Source organism: Solanum pennellii, chromosome 3 (assembly GCF_001406875.1).
Source record: "Solanum pennellii chromosome 3, SPENNV200".
NCBI lineage: Eukaryota > Viridiplantae > Streptophyta > Magnoliopsida > Solanales > Solanaceae > Solanum > Solanum pennellii.
In genome coordinates, this window is record NC_028639.1 from 48,904,001 (window position 1) to 48,925,320 (window position 21,320).

A 21,320-nucleotide genomic window follows, 5' to 3' on the forward strand; every position below is an offset into this window, starting at 1 on the left:
AATAATAACAATAATAATAATAATAATAATAATAATAATAATAATAATAATAATAATAATAAATGGAGCTCAAATTGCAGACGAACAAGAAAAATATCAATTGTGTATGGCTACTTCTTATGCAGGTAGAAGTTCAAGCAAAAGTTTGTTAAGTGATAGCGGTTGTAAAAATCATATGACTCATGATGAGCAGATTTTTAAAGAGTTAGAAAGATCTGCAATCTCTTAAGTCATAATTGTTAATGGGAATCATCCTCTAGCCACAGGGAAAGGCACAATAGCTGTTGAAAGCTACTCAAGTACAAAGTTAATGTCATATTTACTTTTTTACCCGAACTTGATCAGAGTTTGATCAACATTGGGCAACATTTGGAAAATGGTTCCAATCTTACATTTGAGGATAAGAAGTGTGTGATATTTGATCCAAAGGGCCAACAAATTTGTCAAGTTAAAATGAGAGGAAAAGTTTTCCATTGATCCAATTGAGGAAAAGTTTTCCATTGATCCAATTGAGGAAAAGTTGGCTGCCTATCCGATCCAAGAGATGACAACTAATATATGGCACAAGAGACTCAGACATTTTCATCAAATGGCACTCTTGTACATGTTGAAGAAAGGCATGGTTCGAGGGCCACCGCTTATAGAGGATGGACATCTAAATTGCAACATATGTCAATCGGAAAGCAAAGTAGGATTTCTTTTTCCAAGGCAACCCCGAGACCATCAGTGAAGCTTCAATTAGTCTATACTGATTTGTATGGACCACATAGGACTGATTCTCTTAATGGAAGTAAATATTTTATAGAATTCATTAATAATATGACACAAATGTGTTTGATTAGTATTCTCATGTTTAAATCTAAAGTACATGAAGTGTTATGGAAATTCAAACTTTGGTACAAAGTCAAAGTTGTTGCAGGATTCAATTGCTTGGATCAAATAATGGTATCGAGTACACATCTCTTCGATTTGAATTTTTTTGAAAATGCAGGAATTAAGGATCAACTCATTGTTTGATATACTCCTTAATAAATTGTGTCAGTGAAAGGAAGAAAATATCGATATTGGAGATGTAGAGATGCTTTTTATGTGAAAAGGGCCTACCAAAAAAGTTATGGGTAGAAGCAACTAACACTATTGTTTTTTTTCTTGCTAAATTGGTTGCCTAAAAAAGTTGTGAAGGAATAGACACCTTTTGAGGTTTGGCATGTGTATATTTTATCCTTACAAGAATTAATGATATTTTGTTGTTTGTGCTTCTCACATATTCCACGCGTTAAGAGGGAAAAGTTAGATAAGAAAGTTGAACTTGGAGTCTTTATTGGTTATTGTACAATCTCCAACGTTTACATAAATTTTCAGCCTCATACAAAAAATATTATGGTAAGTAGAGATGTATTTTTTATGGAGAATAAGTAATGGGACTGGGAAGAAGTTAACCAGAAGCATATCACAAGCAATCTAATAGATTCAGATGAGAATATTGATTATTAATGTGTGAGAGGTATAAAGGTTTGAGATATAGAAGAGAAAGATGCTTTTATTCACGTACAACCTTCTTTTTAAATAGAGCCAATACAAAACTGATAAAGTACAATATTAACAGAAACCTAGTTTCCAGAATAATATTGATGTCCTTAATAGATAGTAAAGATGAGTAACTACTTATATCATCATATGGCTGATATAGTGGACACTAATAACAGACTCCTAAACAAATGACATTTATTATCTCTTAATATGCCCCAACAAGTTGGGGGTGACTGGAAAAAGACCCAACTTGTGAAATGGCGCTGAAAAGGTGTGCGGGGAAGAGGTTTGGTGAGGATATCAACGACTTGATCAACAGAGTGAAGATGGTGAACCTCAAGTGCCCTCTATTGAACTTGCTCATGAACAAAATGATAGTCCATGGATATATGCTTCATCCTACCGTGGAAAACAGGATTAGCACAAATGTAGGTGGTACTAACGTTGTCATAGAAAACAATTGGTGAAGCAAACAACGGTAGGTGAATCTCTCAAAGCAAATTCCTAAGGTAATTGACTTTCGAAACAGAAGCATCAACAGCTTGGTACTCGACTTCTGTAGATGAGCGGGAGACAAACTTTTGCATTTTTAGAAGACCAAGAGACTGGTGAGCTCCCAAGGTAGACAACATAACCAATAGTTGATGTTCTATCTTGTGGATTTCCAGCACAATCAGAGTCAGAATAAGCAAGTCAAAAGTCGACTAGTTCGTGACTGAACTGAACTCCAAAACAAATAGCCTCAAATCCAAGAGTTTTCTTGTTAAAACTAATCTAAGGGTTTGAGATATAGGAGAGAAAGATGTTTTTATTCACGTACAACCTTCTATTTTAGTAGAGCCAATACAAAATTGATAAAGTACAATATTAACAGAAACCTAGTTTACAGAAAACTATTAAAGTCCTAAATAGTAAAGATTACTAACTGTGCATATCATCATATGGCTGAAATACAGAAAGCTAATAACAGACTCCCAAACAAAAGGGTAACATCTATTATCTATTAATAAGAGGAATAAGGTCGCACTCCGACATATACCAGAGATGCAATGTGGCCATTTTGTGCCTTCTAGATTTTAAGAAGTCGTTTTCAATCCTAAGTGGAAATCTGCAACGGAAGAGGAGTGAGCAATTATTTAGAAGAGCGAGACTTGGCAGCTTATGGAAAAACCATAAAGTAGAAATATCAATGCTGTGACGTGGGTGTATGGCACAAAATTTAATGATGATGGATATGTTAACAGAGTCAAAGAAATAGTTGTTGTGAAAAGTTACTCACAAATTTTTGGAGTTGATTATTCCATAAACCTTTTCTCCACTTGCTAAGCTTGATACTATAAGGTTGTTACTAGCTATTGCTGCTCAAAAAGGTTGGAAAATATTTTATTTAGATGTCAACTCTGTTTTTATATAAAATAGTTTTCTACATGAGCAAATTTATATGGAGCAACCTTAAGGTTTTTCTGCATAGGGACATGACGACAAAGTGTATCCATTCAACAAAGCCCTTTGTAGTGTTAAAACAAACTCCAATGTCTTGGTACAGTCGAATTGATAATCACTTTAAAGGCTAGGTTTTAAGAAATGCCTTAGCGAATAAACTCTATTTATTGAAAAAAGAGATTATAATATTATGGTTATATCTCTTTATGTTGATGATCTTCTTGTAATAGGAAACAACCTTGAAATGAAAGATGAATTTAAGGAAGAGATGAAGAGAGTATTCGACGTGACATACTTGGGAGAAATGTCTTACTTTCACGGAATGCAGATTCGTCAAACCGACAATGAAGTGTTCATTTCTACAAAGAAATATGAAAGGGAGACAATGAAGAAGTTCAAAATGGAAGATTTTAAACCTATGAACACTCTAGTGAATCAAAAGAAAAGTTGATTAAAGATGATGGTAGTAACAAGGTTGACGAGAGAAGTTATAGAAGTATGGTTTGATGTCTTATGTATCTCACTACCACGAGAACCAAAATTCTGCAAGTAGAACGTGTCTTATCTAGATTTTTGAATTGTGCAAGTGCAATGAACATGAAATCAACCAAAAATAGTGGTAAGGTATGTCAAAGGACATTGGAATATTGTGTTAGGTTCGGGAAAAGTTAGAACATCAACTTGAAAGGGTATCTTGATAGTGATTGGGCTGGGTCTGATCATGAAATCATAAGCACTTCAGGTGATTGTCTAAGTCTTGGTTCAGGATGTTTTTCATGGTTCTAAAAGAAGCAAGGTATCGTTGCACAATCAAGGGAACTTTGGAAAATGGTGTTAGGTTCATGAAAAGTCAGAATTTCAACTTGCAAGGAAATTATGATAGTGAGGGTTGGGTCAAATGATCACATGAAAAGCACTCCGGGTAATTGTTTTACCGGTGGTTAGGGAGGATTATCATGGTGATAAAAAAGAAGCAAGGTATCATGGAACAGACAACTGCAAAGGCTGAATTTAAAGTTGTAATATTAGTTGTTAATCTAGATCATTGACTAAGGAAGATTATGTTAGCTCTTGATCTAGCAACAAGAAAGCATGAAAGTGTTTGTGGATAATCACACAGCCATGGATATTTCTCATAATCTAATTTTTCTTGGAAAAACAAAACATTTGAATATCAAATTGTACGACAGAGAGGTGAAGTTTGTTTATTGCAAGTCGAAAGATTAAAATACTGATGTTCACTAAGTCATTTCATGTTCATAAGATTGAATTCCTTAGAATGAAGCATCGTGTCATGCCCCGAGCCTCCACCCTTGACGTGGCCGTCACTTGAGAGCTATCACTGGTCCACAAGCGAACCCTTGGCATGACATACTACTTAGAAAAAGACTTTCTCAAGAAAAATGGGGACCCCTCAAAGCATCTCAACAATAACCCAACACAGTAAATGTCTGAAATGCTAAACTATACATAAATAAGTGACTCAAAGTCTCAAAACATCAACAAGGGAGAGACTCCCCAAGCTATTACAGTATAGGAAGCCTCTGAACACCACGAAATCTATCAGACAGGATCCTAGACAACTCAACAAAAAAGTAATGATAACATGAAGTACTCCTGAAAGTAAGAGGCTTACCAAAACTAGATGTAATGCAAATGGTATAAATGGAACATGTGTTGATGACCCTCAATACATGTATCTGCATCATAAAATGATGCAGGTCGAATGACATTAGTACAATGAATATATGAGCATATAAGGGGAAAACTGAAACATATATAACTGAACTAATAACATAGTAAGACAATACTCACCTTAAAATTAACTACAATATGAAAGAAATAATAACAAATGCAATATTTAAAGCTTTTAAACAGAAGATATAAACTCAAATGTATAAACATCAAATAACATACTCTTTACACTTATTTGGAGATTCTCTAACCGACAACCATCAATATGAGCTATGTGATGATACAACGTGTCTCCCATGCTACCAATACTGTCATATACCTTGCCTTGGAATAGAATACCTCAAGTAAGTGGATCAACTAAGTTATGCTTAAAAGCAATAAGCAATTGTCTAGAAAGTACGGTCCCTTACCCATGTTGGTGAAATGGTTTATGAGGAATGTGAGTTGTCAAAACTCATCCCCATATCAGTACAAATACTACTCCCAATAATATATAATTTGTTCTCAAATGTATAAAATATAAATCTTTCTCAATTGGAGGAAAAAAGGTAATACTCTGAAACTTCTTTAAACTCATAAACTCATTTAGAAATTGATGTTTCTCTCTGTAAAAGGTAAAAGGGTTACACTTGTGAATACTTAGTTAACTTACACTCATTTTGAAATATTAAATATAACTGCTTGCATTCTGATACTCATTTACTAAAGATTTAGTTCAAAACTATAGTTAATTGCAAAAGAGTTCTTAAATTTGACTCAAATGAACCCATTAAACTTTCCTGTTAACTTTACTTAAATTTTGAACTGGAAATTAAATTACGAGATGTGATCAGGATATGCAGGATCTCTCAAGAATTAATAAAGATATGAAGAGTTAATATCAAGAAGAGAGCGAAGACACAATTTGAAAGAACACATACGCGACGAAGAATGGAGAAGAAAAGGGTCAGGCGACCCTAGCCTAGTAGTGGCGAGCCACGCCAGCCTCAATAGTCCCGGGGCTGCTTTGTGGCACACTGTAGACACAGGGACCAACCCTAAAGCTGAAGCTCCAAGTTCCTGGCGCTTTAGGGGGCTCTGTTCCACCTTGAAACCATATTTTTGACGAATTGTCTTGTTCAATTTTGAGTCCTAACTCATCTATAATCAATTGTTTTCTTCCAAACTTACTTTGATTCGAAAACCCAACACAAGTTCATTGATATACCACCAGAATTCTATCAAGAAACACCACTTATCGGCAAGATCCTACCCTCAAGAACTAAAAATCTCCAATGTTAAAAAAAGAGGCTAAAACTCAAGTACTACTCAAGAATCTTTACATAAATGATGTCATAGACGAATTAATGGAAGAATTACATGTTTGGCATGAGGATGAACGAGTCCATTACTATTGTAAACCTCACGTACCGGAAAAAATGATTGTTCTCGGCAAAATTCCTCAACCTTGAATGAACGCTTGAAACCCTTCTTTTCCTCTTCTTGAACTTCTCACTAAAATCATATATCATCATATATATAAAAGAAAACCTTCAGCCCCGTGATGTGGCACAACCACAAACAAAGGTTTCCAATTTTATTTATATAAAGAAAAACTACCCTCCCCTTTGCACTATAATTGCCACGCTCAAACATCACTTCCCCTACAAACGCCGTGCCTGTTGCTAACAACCACAACCATAAATAAAACTACCGATTACCCTTCGCCAACTACACCCTCTTACTCGATCATCTCTCCTTTTCTACCCACCACCTTCCGTACCCTTCCTTCCTCTATTAAAACAATCTGCAATCAAGTCTTGGCGTTCTCCATGGCTGACTTCCAAGCGCTGCTCAATGCCACACCAAAATATGGAACTCACCAGTTATGCTTACTTATTTGACCTTCTCACTCACCACTTTTGACCTTCCCACCATGAATCTTTATACTAAGCATTACTGGTACACACAAACATTACCACCTTATGCTCTTCCTTTTTTTCCATGATTCATATCCATGGCTATTATTGTTGTAGATAGAGCGAAACAAACTTTTGTGGGCTGATACTTAGTTTTGTTCTCTGCCTCTGTCAGAATTGAATCCACCACCTTCCTCACAATATGTTGGATATTTTTTTACTGGTTGTGCTCTAGCTGTTAGACACCGTCAACAACATTTCGACTAATCAACAACCTTATAAAATTTTGGTAACTACATCTACACCCATTCTCTTTTTACATCAATGATTTGGAGTTATTCTCGTGTAGTGTTCTATACCACAAGAAGGTATATGATAGTTTTGGTAGTGTGGGCGAGACGATGTATCATCACATATCTCATAGTGATTATTGTCGGTTAGAGAATCTCCCAAATAAGAGTAAAGAGTATGTTATTTTATTTTTTTACATTTGAGTTTATATCTTTTGTTTTAAAAAGCTTTAAATATTGCATTTATTATTATTTCTTTCATATTCTAGTTGAGTTTAAGGTGAGTATTGTCTTGCCATGTTATTAGTTCAGTCATATATGTTTAATATTTCCCCTTATATACTCATTTATTCAATATATTAATGTCATTCAACCTGCATCATTTTCTGATGCTGATACAGGTGTTCAGGGTCACCAACACCCGCTCCGTTTATGCCATTTGCATTCGAGCTTGTTTTGGTATTACTATTTTGTTCAGTTGTCAATGATCCTATCCCGATAGCTTTCGTAGTATTTAGAGGCTTCCTATATAATTAGGAGTTGAGGAGTCTCTCCCTATTCCAAATGTTGATGTTTTGATACTTTGAGTCACTTGTTTAATTAAGTATTTCATACATTTACTAAGTTATGTTATTGTTGAGATGCTTTGAGTTAATTGTTGGTAGTTGGAGTCCTTGTTTTTCTTGAGTAAGTCTTCTCCTATGTCGTTAGTCAGACCAAGGGTTCGCTTGTGGACCAATAATAGTTCTCAAGTATCGTCTATGTCTAGGTGTAGGCTCGGGGCATGACACCAAGCTTCATTCTAAGGAATTCAATCTTATTAACATGAAATGACTTAGCGAACATCAGTATTTTAATTTTCCGACTTGCAATAAACCAACTTCACCTCTCTACCAGCTTTCACTTCCTTGAGATAGTATAATTTGATTTAAATGTTTTATTTTTACTTGAAAACTAGATTATGAGAAATTTGCATTGTTGTCTGATTATCCATAAACACTTTTCGGCCTTCTTGTTGCTCCAGATCAAGAGCTAAAATAATCTTCCTTAGTCAAAGAGCTTGATTAACAACTGATATTACAACTTTAAATTCAGCTTCTACAGTTGTCTCTTCCATGATACCTTTCTTTCTATTCGAGAACCATGAATATAATCTCAAATCAAGGCTAAAATAATGACCCGAAGTGCTTTTCATGTCATCATTTAACCCAACCCAATCGCTATCATAATACCCTTGAAAGTTGAAATTCTGACTTTCCTGAACCTAACAACATTGTCCAAAGTTCCCTTGATTGTGCCACGATACCTTGCTTCTTTTAGAACCATGAGAAACATCCCGAGCCAAGAATAAAACAATCACTTGAAGTGCTTATGATGTGATGATCTGACCCAGCCCAATCAATATCAGAATACCCTTCCATGTTGAAGTTCTAACTTTTCCCTAACCTAACACCATATTCCAAAGTTTCCTTGACATACCTTATCACAAATTTAGTTGTACATGTGCATTGCACTTGCACAATTCAAAAATCTAGATAAGACACTTACTTGAAGAATATCAGGTCTCATGGTAGTGAGATACATGAGACATCCAACCATACTTCTATAAATTGCCTCGTCAACCTTGTCACTACCATCATCTTTAATCAACTTTTCTTATTGATTCATTTGAGTGTTCATAGGTTTGAAATCTTTAATTTTGAACTTATTCATTGTCTCCCTTGCATATTTATTTGTACAAATGGACACTTCATTGTGGGTTAGACAAATTTGTATTCGAAGAAAGTAAGACATTTCTCCTTACTCTTTCATTTCAAACCCTTTCTTCATCTCTTCCTTGAATTCATTTTTCATTCCAAGGTTATTGCCTATTACTAGAAGATAATCAACATAAAGTGATATAACCATAATATTAGAATCTCTTTATCCAATAAAGAGCGTTGATTCACTTAGGCTTTTCTTAAAACCTAAGCCTTGCAAGTGATCATCAATTCGACTGTACCAAGATCTTGGAGCTTGTTTTAACACCATAAAGGGATTTCTTGAATAAATACACTTTGTCATCATTTCCCTTTATAGAAAAAAACTTAAGGCTGCTCCACATAATTTTTCTCATGTAGAAAACCATTTATAAAAAACGGACTTATTATCTGCTTTAAAGATTTTCAACCCTTTTTGAGAAGCAATAGCTAGTGATAACCTTATAGTATCAAGCCTAGCAACTAGACAAAAGGTTTATGAATAATCAACTCCAAAAATTTGTGAGTAACTTTTCACAACAAGTCTTTCTTTGAGCTTGTTAACAGATCCATCAACATTAAATTTTGTGCGATAAACCCACTTCACACCAATGATCTTCCTATGTTATGCTTTTTCCAGAAGCTGCAAGGTCACGCTCTTCCCAATAATTGCAAGCTCCTCTTCTATTACATCTTTCCACTTGGGATAACAATTGACTACATAAAATCTAGAAGGCTCCAAAACGGCAACATTGCATCTCGGGTATATGTCAGAGTGCAACCTTGTTTATCTCACATATTGATCATCATTGTTCTCATCTGAATCTACTAGATTGCTTGTCTGCTTCTAGTTGTCCCATTAATTATTCTCCATACAAAAATATACATCTCTATTTACCATAACTTTTTCTCAATGAGGCTGAAAAATTCTGTAAGCTTTGGAGATTGTACTAAAACCAATAAAGACTCAAGGTTCAACTTTCTTATCTAATTTGTCCCTCTTAACCCACAGAATATGTGAGAAGAACAAACAACCAAAGGTTATTAAGTTTTGTAAGGACCGATTATACCCATGCCATACCTCAAAAGTTGTCTATTTCTTCACGACATTTGTAGGCAACCAATTTAGCAACAACAACAGTGTTAGTTGCTTCTATCCATAACTTTTTTGGTAGGCCCTTCTCACATAACAAGAATCTCGACATCTCCATTATTGATTTGTTCTTCCTTTCATTGACACCATTATATTGCAGAATATATCTAACAATGAGTAGATGCTAAATTTCTGCATTTTCACAAAACTTTTTAAATCGATCAGATGTGTACTATGTACCATTATTTGATCTAAGCATTTTGAATCCTGCAACCACTTTGATTTTGTACCAAAGTTTGAATTTCTAGAACACTTCATGTACTTCGGATTTGAACATGACAATATAAATCCAACACATTTGTGTCATACTATTAATGAATTCAATAAAATATTTACTTCCGTTAAGAGAAGAAGGCCTATGTGGTCAATATAAATCAGTATGGACTAAGTGAAGTTTCACTGATGCTCTCCGGGTTGCACTGGCAAAAGGCATCCTACTTTGATTTCCCAATTGACATGTGTTGCAATTTGTATGTTCATCCTCTATAAGTGGTAGTCCTCAAACCATGTCTTTCATTGACATGTACAAGAGTGCCTTTTGATCAAAATGTTTGAGTCTCTCATCTCTTAGTTAGGATAGAAAACCAACTTTTCCTCCATTGGATCAAAAGAATAACTCTTTCCTCTCAGTTTAAGTAGACAAATTTGTTGACCCTTTGGATCCAAGATCACACACTTTTTATACTTAAATGTATGATTAGAAGTATTTTCCAAAAGTTTCCCTATGTTGAACAAAGTGTCACGACCGGAATCTAGAACCCAGATGAGACCGGCGTCGTTGACCTCTCAGAGGTCGCAGACAAGCCTACATACGTCATCGTTACTTCATCTAGGTAAATTTTGGCAGAAAATTTGAACTTTTTGTTTTCTTATTTCATTTGAAAGATATTATACTTAACATCATAGGCGTTCACAAATCAACCATCTAGTATAGAAATAATCAAATGAAAGACGCAGTTCATAATTGCATTAAATGTATCCTTGCAAAAACGGCACCAATAAAAAGTCTGAAATGAAATGGGAAATGAAGCACTAGTAAAACATACTCCACTAACTCAAACCTATATATAAGCTAGAGTATAATGTCCAAGCTTCCTCGAAAGCATGAGGGCCTACCAAGTTCGGATGAATGCTCCACGTCCGGATAGCTGCAGCGTGGTATCGTAAGCTCTAGCATCCGCATGTGCCTGCACCTAAAAGTATAGAGTTTTATGGGATTAGTACACACTTGTACTTATTATGGGTATATTAAAGCACACACCAAGGACATGCATGATTAAGAAGAGCTCTTTCCTATCGATATGAATTATGGGAAGTCAAGTTAGTGGACTTGCCAAATTTTGATTAGGAATGTCAATGGACTTGCCAAATTTGGATTAGGAAAGTAAGTGGACTTGCCAAATTTGGATTAGGAAAGTCATGCCATGAGAGTAACATGCATCATTATACTTATCATTTTACAAGCAGCATATAACATATTGCACATATCATATCACGTAGTTCATATCATTCTTTCATATGCCATGAGACCTTGGAATTATGGACTTGACATTAGAACTTCCCAAAATGAGGGCTCAACATATGGGACCTCCACTAGGGAGCCTTATTTAACAAACACAGAGTCTGCTTCATTCATTCATACGTACTTCATTTTCATTCTTTCATATACTAGTGCAGCCACCAGTCATACCTAGGATGTATTTTAAGACTCTCATTGGTTTCGATGTGCAATGACCAAGAATAACCTAGTGTTATTATTTAAGTCTAGGTCACCCCTTGATTATCATATCCTAACACCTTTGGTATCGTTCATTTCATTATGTGCATTCGTTGAGTCTGACCTCGTTCTTTCTTTGGGAACTTTAACCTTAACCGACATAGATCATGTGAGCATCATGAAATCCAGTGTGTAATTCCCTCACCAAAAAGAGGTGGAATCACCGGCCAAAGTGAACCAAAACATGCTAGCGTATATAGGGAATTGAACCCTGCTAGATCCCTATATTGGCAGTATAGGTTCAAAGACTAGGAGATATAAAGAGAACCATACCCGGCATGCCAGACACTCTCATCTCATGAGAGTTACGTGAACCTCCGCCCTTCTCGAAGGAAGGCATTACCGCTCATAGCTAGCCTATCGGTGCTCAGTTTAAAGTTCCATTACATTCAACTCATACATCATGGAAGCTGGCTTCTAGCATGAGGACATCATAGCTCATTAGATGATTTCTCAGCTCATCATTAGTATTGAGTATGCATTAACTTCAATACTTTCATAAAAGTGTTCATAGAGACTAGTCTCTTCATTAGCTTTACACTCTCACATGTGAGTACATTTTTGTAATATTTACTCAGTCTCATTTGAGATTGCTCTCATCTTTCATTCATTAACTTTAACACATTTGATTTTCATAATTACTCACCCCCTCACGTGAATGTTCATTTCATCATATGCCAATGCACTTGGCCATTTAGTGTGTTTCACACTCTTAGTTAACCCTTCTAGGGTTACATCATTTTATCAGATACATCTTAGGCTCACTTACTTTTAAACGTATGATAGACATATGAGTCCACACATACAAGCCATGTGGCTTCATTCATAGTTTGTCTAAGTGATTCATGTTTAACCAATATTATGTGGTACAAGACTTATGCATCTTGTACATATGCCAAGATATTGATTTTGATCTTTTGAGGCAGCATTCATTACATATTTACTTACGTATGACTTATGTGTCAGTACGGAATTGGGCAAGGGAACACGATTTCGAATCCCTTGGACAACACTTAATCTTATTTTAAACTTGATAATTGCATTTATCAGATTTGGGGGACCCTAGTTCGATCCCCAAAATGTACTATAGCTTATGTTTTTATTAAAACTTCTTTCCTTTGGGTTGAGATAATTTACTTAACCCTTTATCTAAAAGTTCCTATCAGAATCAATGTACCCCTCTTTAGTTCAAAAATCTTTTGGAACTTCATAGTTTCCTTTTTACTTAAATGTAAAGCATTTATACACCTTTAGGGAATACATAGTCCCTCTTATAACTTAGATAAATGAACTCAACTCTTGCTCTTTACTTAACTTGAAACTATAATTCTTAGGGAATACTTAATTCCCTTATACCTTTTTGAGAAATGAACTAAACCTTTTAATCTTTCCATAACTCGAACTTGAGCCTTAAAACGAAGTTTAAACATTTGATTAAGACTCTAAGAACTTTGAAAACTTTACTTTTACTCATTGATAGCCTTATACTTGACTTCATACTTTCTTGACTTTGATCCTAACTTTACTTGAATTTGGAATATGGATTCAAGGATCATGATCTCATGTTTATGGATGATTTTATGATATTTATATTTACTTTAGAGTATTGGAATCAACTATGAATGATAGGTACATCAATTCGGAGCTAGTACGAAGAGATAGGGAAAGAATAGGGTCTCCAGGGGGTCTTTGCGCTTTCAGTGGCGCGGGGCGCCAGGGCCTGTCAGACAGACCCTAGTCTGGGGTGCTCTAGCTGGCGCACCACACTAGGGCCAGTCAGACAGAGCCTGCCTTGAGGCGCTCTGGCAGGCGCGGTGCCATAAGGGGTGTCTGACAGTACTTTCAACTTTTCTACTCTGTTTTTCATCTCAAACTTCCTAAACTCCCATGGATACCACCCCAACAACTTAGGATCCCTAAATAAATCATTGCCCAATAGTTTATACCCAAAAATAGTACGGAAACATGAATCAAAACTACTAGAGATCAACCACAATTCAACCAACAAGAACTTCACAACTTTTCATGAAGAACTTTAAGATTTTCATCCAAATAACTCTAATTTGCTGAATAGAATCATGTTGGAGTGTGGGTGAAAGGACCCAACACCGAATGATCTCATAGACCTTCATAGATATCATCCCCGACGAAATCCACGCAACGATCTTGGCGTTCTTGGATGATTCTTGGTCTTCCTCTTCTTCTCTCTTTTTCTCCCAAGCCCTAAGCATTCTAATTTTTTGTGAAACTGATTTGGGACTTGTTTTTACCCATAATAAAAATAATTAGTAAATACAAGGGTGAAAAGATAACCTTGCCCTTACTAAAATCCGTATGGGATTTTCCTCAGTCCAAGTGTCCAACTTCCGAAAGTCATATATCCTTTCATATGACCTCGGAATTTCGCAAACTTGGTGTCGTTGGAAAGATCTTTCCAATAGGTTTCTATTCACATAAAGAAATCATCCAAACTCCTTCTGATCTTGAAGTTTTGACCGTTTGAAAATGGACAAAACTCACGTTTGAAAGTTGGAAATGTTTAAGATTTCCTTACTTATTCTCAAAATTGATTATTCTTGGTTTTCTTTGCTTAACCTTAGTTAATTCAAGTTAAGAGATGTTATAATATCTCCCCCTTTGGAACATTCATCCTCGAATGAGAATTGTTTCACTAAGTTTGTCACGACCGGGGAGCACCCCCTAAAAGTAACATGGCGTACTTGACCTCTCGGAGGTCTTACACAAGCCCATAGTTATCATTCATTTCATTTTCATAGGTAAATTATCAGAAAATTTTAAACTTTCTTAGCACATGATATGCTAGAACATCACTTTCAACTCTAGTCTCTCTTTTCCACTCTAGACTCAACATCATAAGAGTACTTTACGGACACGCCACTTACAACATAAAATCATAGGTACAATATTAAAAGACATTACAGTAAGCTAGACATTTGGACATCCTTGGACTTAAGGATTCCATTTCTTGAGCTTAGGAATCACATATCAAGCTCCTCACTATTAAGGACATCTATTAAGCATCCATAACCTACACTTTGTGTAAAAAGTAGAGAATAATAGAGTTAGTACAAGAATGCACTAAGTATGGAAACCATGCAAAAACATGCATTTAAAAGGGACATTTTACTTTAATCATGTTTCATGCCTTTTTTATAGATCTTCGTAAAACTTTGATACAATAAGAATTATACCATATACATACGTATAGACATATATTGAACGATCATACATCATATAAAATCACATATTTCATTTAAGGCATATGTGAATTACTTTACTGTAACTTGATTTTCTTCTTGATAGTGAGCTATCCCGTTTTACATTAAATCATCTTTTTCTTACTTTCTTATTCGGCCAAGTAACCCTCTAGTGATACTTGGTGCAATGCATCACCTTAAGGACACAATGAAGTCATACATACAATCTATATAAACCAACACATAACATCATAGAAGTATAGTACATCATAAGACACCTTCAAGTCAAGACCAAACATTACATTGAACTTCATTCACTTTGCACATATACTAATGTCACTTCACATAGAACCTTATGAAACCTTACTCACAATCCCAATCTAAATCTACTAGTGCAATGTATATGTGAAGCCCTTTAACCTCATACATACTTAGTAAACCTATCATGAGACCACAAGCCTTAACATCCAATCTATACATCAACATAGTAAGTGAAGACAACTTCATTCATGTCAAGCAAGACCTTCATCATGTAGTCATTAAGACCAACATCGTGCATATAAGAACAACACTACATCACATAGATCCATTAGGACTCATATCATTCACTTCCTCACAACAAGTAGACAATTACTACAAAGTCATTCATAAGGAACATCTACATAGACACATGCATTAGAACACCTTCCTAGGACTTCCCTCAAGAGACAATTGTGAAATGCATAGGTGAAGTCCCATACCCCCAACTACACTAAGCAACTACCCATAGGTTACCCTAGTTAGGGTCCTTATTTCACTTCGATTGTCCATTTTTACTTTAGGGAAACTATAGCCTTAACCGACACTAAGACCATGGGTGCTACATGGAATTTGGTTTTGTAGATCCTTACACAAAGATAAGGTGTTCTTACCTAGCCAAGGTAGAACATTAACACATGCTAGCATACTAGTGAAGTCACTTGCTAGATCCTGTGTGGCAGGCATAGTTATCGAACTTGGAGGTATATGTGAAAACCCTCTTTATGCTAAATTGGGAATTATGGTTATTCACTTATGGAAACCCTCTTTAGGCCTATTGAGGCATTGTAGTTATCAACCTCATGAGGATTATGGTGACCTACCTTCCTACAATACAAAACAACCACCCCTTAACTTCAAGTTTACTCGGTGCTAAGCTAAGTTCCCTTTTATTAAAAAGCCATTATTAATATTACTTTATTAAATTAGGCTTAGGAGATTCAACTCCTCATATGCTTAACTCATAGGTCGTACATGAGAGTTCATGAACCTAAATTATGTGAGGAACCCTTTCAAATGGATATAGCATATGTAAGTCTATCTATATGTGAAGCAATGTGAAAGTATGTGTTCTTTCTATGAATGTTAGAAAATCATGTAAACTATGACTATGTGCTTATATGTGTACTCTAAGGGTTGATGCATGGTTGTTCCTACTTGGATATATGAGTCTATAATATTTATATTGATGATGATATGGTAGTGTGGGGGATGACTTAAATATGATAATGGTTATTCCTATGTGATTATAGAATGACTAGTAATATGTGTTAAGGTGAAGTATGTGTTGTCTTGTCTTGGTTGACTTGTGTCCCTTACTTGATGCTTGTATGAACATGAATATTTGATGTCTTGACTTAGTGTTCTATAGTCTCATAATCTTGAATATGAACGATATGTGACCTTGAATGATATTGAGAGGGTCTTTTATGTGAAACCTTGAACCTAGTGGTAAGGTTGTGTATATTGAAGTCGAAAGCCATAATGGTATCCTTCAAGTAAAGGAATGATGGAATTAAGGATTATTGGCTGGAATGGCATCATATCAAACCTTAGGACACTCATAATGATCTTCTTGTCGCCATTGGAAGTTATCCCTAAGAGGTCCTCTTTTGTAGGGTAAATGTGATTGGGTTATGAACTTGTTATGGAACCCTTTTATGTGAACCTTTAATGTGAATAACTCTATGAGAACGAAGGCTAGAACCGAGTGTGTATGGAAAGGGAAAGTAGTTCTAGTTAAGTATGAGAGTAGTTTACAAAGTATGCCCTTCATATTCCTTAACAATGTGCCTACATGGGATGCATACTAGTTCTACCCTTGGCAAGTAGAACACTCTCATCTGAGTAGGTTAGAACTCCGGATTCCATGAGTTTCTAACATGGTTTATGTCGGTTAATGCCTATTCTCATCATATGGTATACTTACTAGCATTAGAGAAGTTTTATGAAGTTTAGGTGGTGGTATGGGACGCTATCTAATCATTGCATAATAGGCTTTGAAGGTGTTAGTGAGAGTCCCTAGCTCTTGTTCAAGACATTACTTGAATGTCCTTTATGTGTTAAATGTATCTTAATGAACTAATGAATGTAATGACCTAAGTTAAGAAAGTATGTTAAAATGAAGTAGTACTTATCTAGAGTAATTAAGGGTTGTCTAGTTAAGGTGTGAAGGGGGCATAGGAATGGTCACTTCTTATCTTACCTAGATAAGTCTTAAGAATGACTCTAGTTAGGGAAGTTGGTTGATTATGTGGACATGATGTAAGCCTTAGGTAATCTTAAGGATTATTTAGGTAATCTATAAGAGGTCACTATGGACGTTATCTTCTTGATTAACTTAAGTAAGTCTTTTGATAGACTTTGGAAGGAGAATGTCATATCACTTATATGCTAATGTGTTAAATGAGAATGGTTCTATTTTAGGGAGTCTATAGGATCTCTTAAGTGTATGTGTAAGGTATTGTATGAGCGGTCGCTTCACAACTCGCTCAAGTGAGACTTAGAGTCACCTTGGTAGGAAAATCTAATGTTCTTATGTTGATATATCTTAAGTGTGTATGTGACTCATTATAAGTTATCTTGAAGGTCGTTTAGGAACATCTAGAAAGGGTGTATGGGCGGTCTCTCTTTGTTTGACTTAAGTGAATCTTAGGATAGCTTTGAGTGAGAAGATTACTTGCTAAAAGGTTTTTAAAGTGAACTGAAGGAACTTCACTATAACAGTGAATTGAGTTCACTGTATAGTCAGTGACTTCACCGTAATGTTTGTTGAAAATGTTATTTTTTGTTAAATGATTTCTTATGTGATTATAAGTTGTTGAATGTTTTTCTTATGATTATAGTATGATGCTTTAATCGAAATTCATGAAAAGCATGTTATATACTAAATGTCCCTTTTTCATGGTTTTTGCATGGCTTCCATACTTAGTACATCTAATGTGCTAACCCCTTATTTTACTTCTTGACTGAAGTGTAGGGAAATGGAATCTTGATGTGCCATGAAGGATGGATAGGCTTTCAAGGGTTGAAGATGAAGTATTGGTGAGTCCTCATTGATTAAAGGAAAATGTCCATATGTTCCTTTATGTCTTAAGTCTTTATTTCTTGTCTTGTATGGGATTAGTCCCAAGTGTTGTAAACTCCAAAGTTAGAATCGTTCAAGTAGATTGTTGCAAAGATTTAATGTTTTAAATGAAAGTCTTCCGCTTGCATATTTTTTATTAAAGAGTTTTTCGTGTGTGAAGAAAGTTTTAAATTTTTACTCATTTTAGAATATTTATTATGCAATGAATGATACGAGAGGCTTAGATGAGACTTCTTGAAGTCTCATTTGTCGTGTGACGACACAAATGTGTGATAACTTCTAGGGTATACTTGCGAGTCGTTACAGAGATTGTAACAGAGCATAAGGTTTAGGGAGTGTGTCTTAGTTTTCGTATGAATCACATCTAGTAGAGTCTTGTTTATAATGTGAAGCATGCCACATTATAAATAGGAGGCTATTGGGTGCTAGGAAATGTTTCACTTCTTTATTCATCTAATCTTGCCTATGAGCTTTGTGTATGGTGTCTTTCCCTTGTTCCTTTATGTGTTGGTCCCTAGAGGGTGGCTATATGAAGTTTTGGTTGAGGGAGAGAAAAGATGAGATGTGACTTGTTAGATGAGGTATGCTAGAAGGTGGTTTTGACCTTAGATAGGTTTGGTTACCTTATGAAGGGTTGTTATGTTGGAAAAAATGGTAAGGTTTAGTGTGATAATGTGAAGAAGTGGTTGTTAAGATAGTTTGAAGTTGGTTAAGACCCCAACCATAGGAAGGGAGGTGATGAGATTTGAAAGAATAAAGGTGAGTTCTCAGTAAGAGTGGTTAGATGAGACCTTTGAGAGTCCTTAATCTTCATGAGATAGACTTTGGTAAAAAAGTATTAGTAAGGTTTAAGATGCCTTGAGGGAGTTCCTTGTAGTAATGTTATGTTGTCCTTCGAATGGGTTTCTCCTAACTGGGGGAGTATGGTGAAGAGTATAGTTGTGGGGAGTGAATACTTTTCTTTATGTGTTTGTTCAAACCTAAAACAAGAAGTTCTTGGTAACTTGATTGTGTAGGAGTCTTTTGTGGGAGTTACTAACTTTCTCCTTATGATATATATATATATATGTGTGTGTGTGTGTGTGTGTGTGTGTGTGTTTTATTGAAGTTTTGTTGATATTGAATTTCACTAACTTCTTGCATTGTGTATTTTTTGAAGTTTTTAATATATTGTAAGATGTGTTTATATGATGTTACTTTGCATATTTAGCATGTTTATATCATGAATTGCTTAAAAATTGTATTTTTGAAAAATCTGATAAAAATCACTGTATGCTTGAACTGGTCACTGTAAAAAATTTTAAAAAATGACTATTTGATTCTTTGATCAAAATTGTTGTAATATGGTTAGAACTTATGTATATAAGTATTATATTAATAGTAAAAAAAAATTTTTTGCTATTCAAAATGAAGCATGTAAGTTTTATAGCATAATGAGTTATAGAATTGCCTTCTAGTTTCTTGTTGTGTTATGAACCTCTTGACTATTTGAAATTGATGTTATCTTGGATGTTTCTATTGTATGAGATATTATGTGGTATTTTAATGAGTTGCTAATTGAGTCTCTACATTTGGAAGTGTTTGGAGAGTGGCAAGTGTCTTTCGAGGACGAATGTTGTCCAAGTGGCGGAGATTATAAGACCGCGAAAATGACTTAGGTGAAGATAGAGCCTAACTTGACTGTAATGATGGTCTAATGTCCTAATTCTGTGTGTAATGTGGGTTAGAGGATGTAGCTAAGATTTTAGGTGCATTACAAGTCAAACGTCAAGGAACGACCAAGACGTTCGACGACTAAGTCACCTAAGTTCCTCATATGTGGTTTTATGTGTTTATATCTGATGCATGAGATTGTATGGTTCTAAAATGATTTAATATGGTGGTTAAAGATAGTGTCTCAATTTTCGTGAAGTTTGGAGGTCAAACGTCCAAGAACGTCCATGACGTTTGAAAGGTTTGCCTTAAAATGACCTTGTGTGTTTAAGTATGTTTCGTAGAGTTTTACGTGTTCGTTTTGGATGAAACTCATGTCGTAGGTCCTAAACACGTATGCAAACATATTTGGGGTGGAAACTTCTGGGTACGACTCCATGTAGGACCCACAAGGGTCCCTAAAAGAGGACCCCAACATTTGAGCTCAACGCTACAAGGCAGTGGCCAAACGATGGTTCAATCGACAGCTGGTAAATCAGGCAACGGCTCGTCGATGGGTCTCGTTGATGGAGCCAACTTTCTTGCAGGTTGAAGAGCTATTGAAGAAACCATCGAAACCCTCATCGACGGGATGTGGGTGAGACCACGGACCGTCGATGCTCACGTCGATGGGTCTGTGTGTTTCTGCCAACTTTCTGTTCAGTTGAGGGGTGAAGTTGTAAATTCACCCCAAGCCCCTAAGTCTTTGGACGGTTGTTGTGAGTGTTTATGGAAATTTTAAGAGTATATAAGTCATTAAACTCTCATTATAACCCTAACACCTAAATCAAAACACAATTCCTCCAAAAGTTTCTCCAAAAACCTCCATGTGAGTTCAAAGTGAAGATAGAGCTTAAATATGGGTCTTCAATGGAGTTTATTCTTCAATTATCCTTGGATTCTTCAAATAAGGTATGAGATGTCTTCATCTAAGGCTTTCTATCACCTTAGAGAAAATTTTAAAGATGATTTTCAAAGATTTCAAAAAGATGAAAAGTCCAATTTCTACTCTAATTCTTGGGTTCTTGCATAAATGGTTTCCAAATATTTATATATGATAAAATTGATATTTTCCAATGAAATTCTCCATGAACCCTTGATCTTCTAAATTCTCTAGATTTCACTAAAATATGAGTGAATTGATTATGCTTTGATATTAATGAATTAAAGTGTAGATTGTTATGGGCCTTTGATTCATATATAGATTATGTATTTATGGGGTATAGGTTTTTTCAATTTGATTAATTGAGTAATGAATACTCTTAGATCTATTGCATGCCAAGTTTATTGAATTGATATTGACATGATACTTATGATTTCTAATGTAATTCTCTATGGGCTATCTAATGATGCAATAATTATATTCAATTGATATCTAAATTGTATTATATTGAGAAGTATGTACTGAATTTACTTAGTTTCTTTTATTGATATAATTATTGTGAATTGCTGGTTATGGCATTGGGTAAGGGCCTTATAATATTGAATTGGAAGATTTAG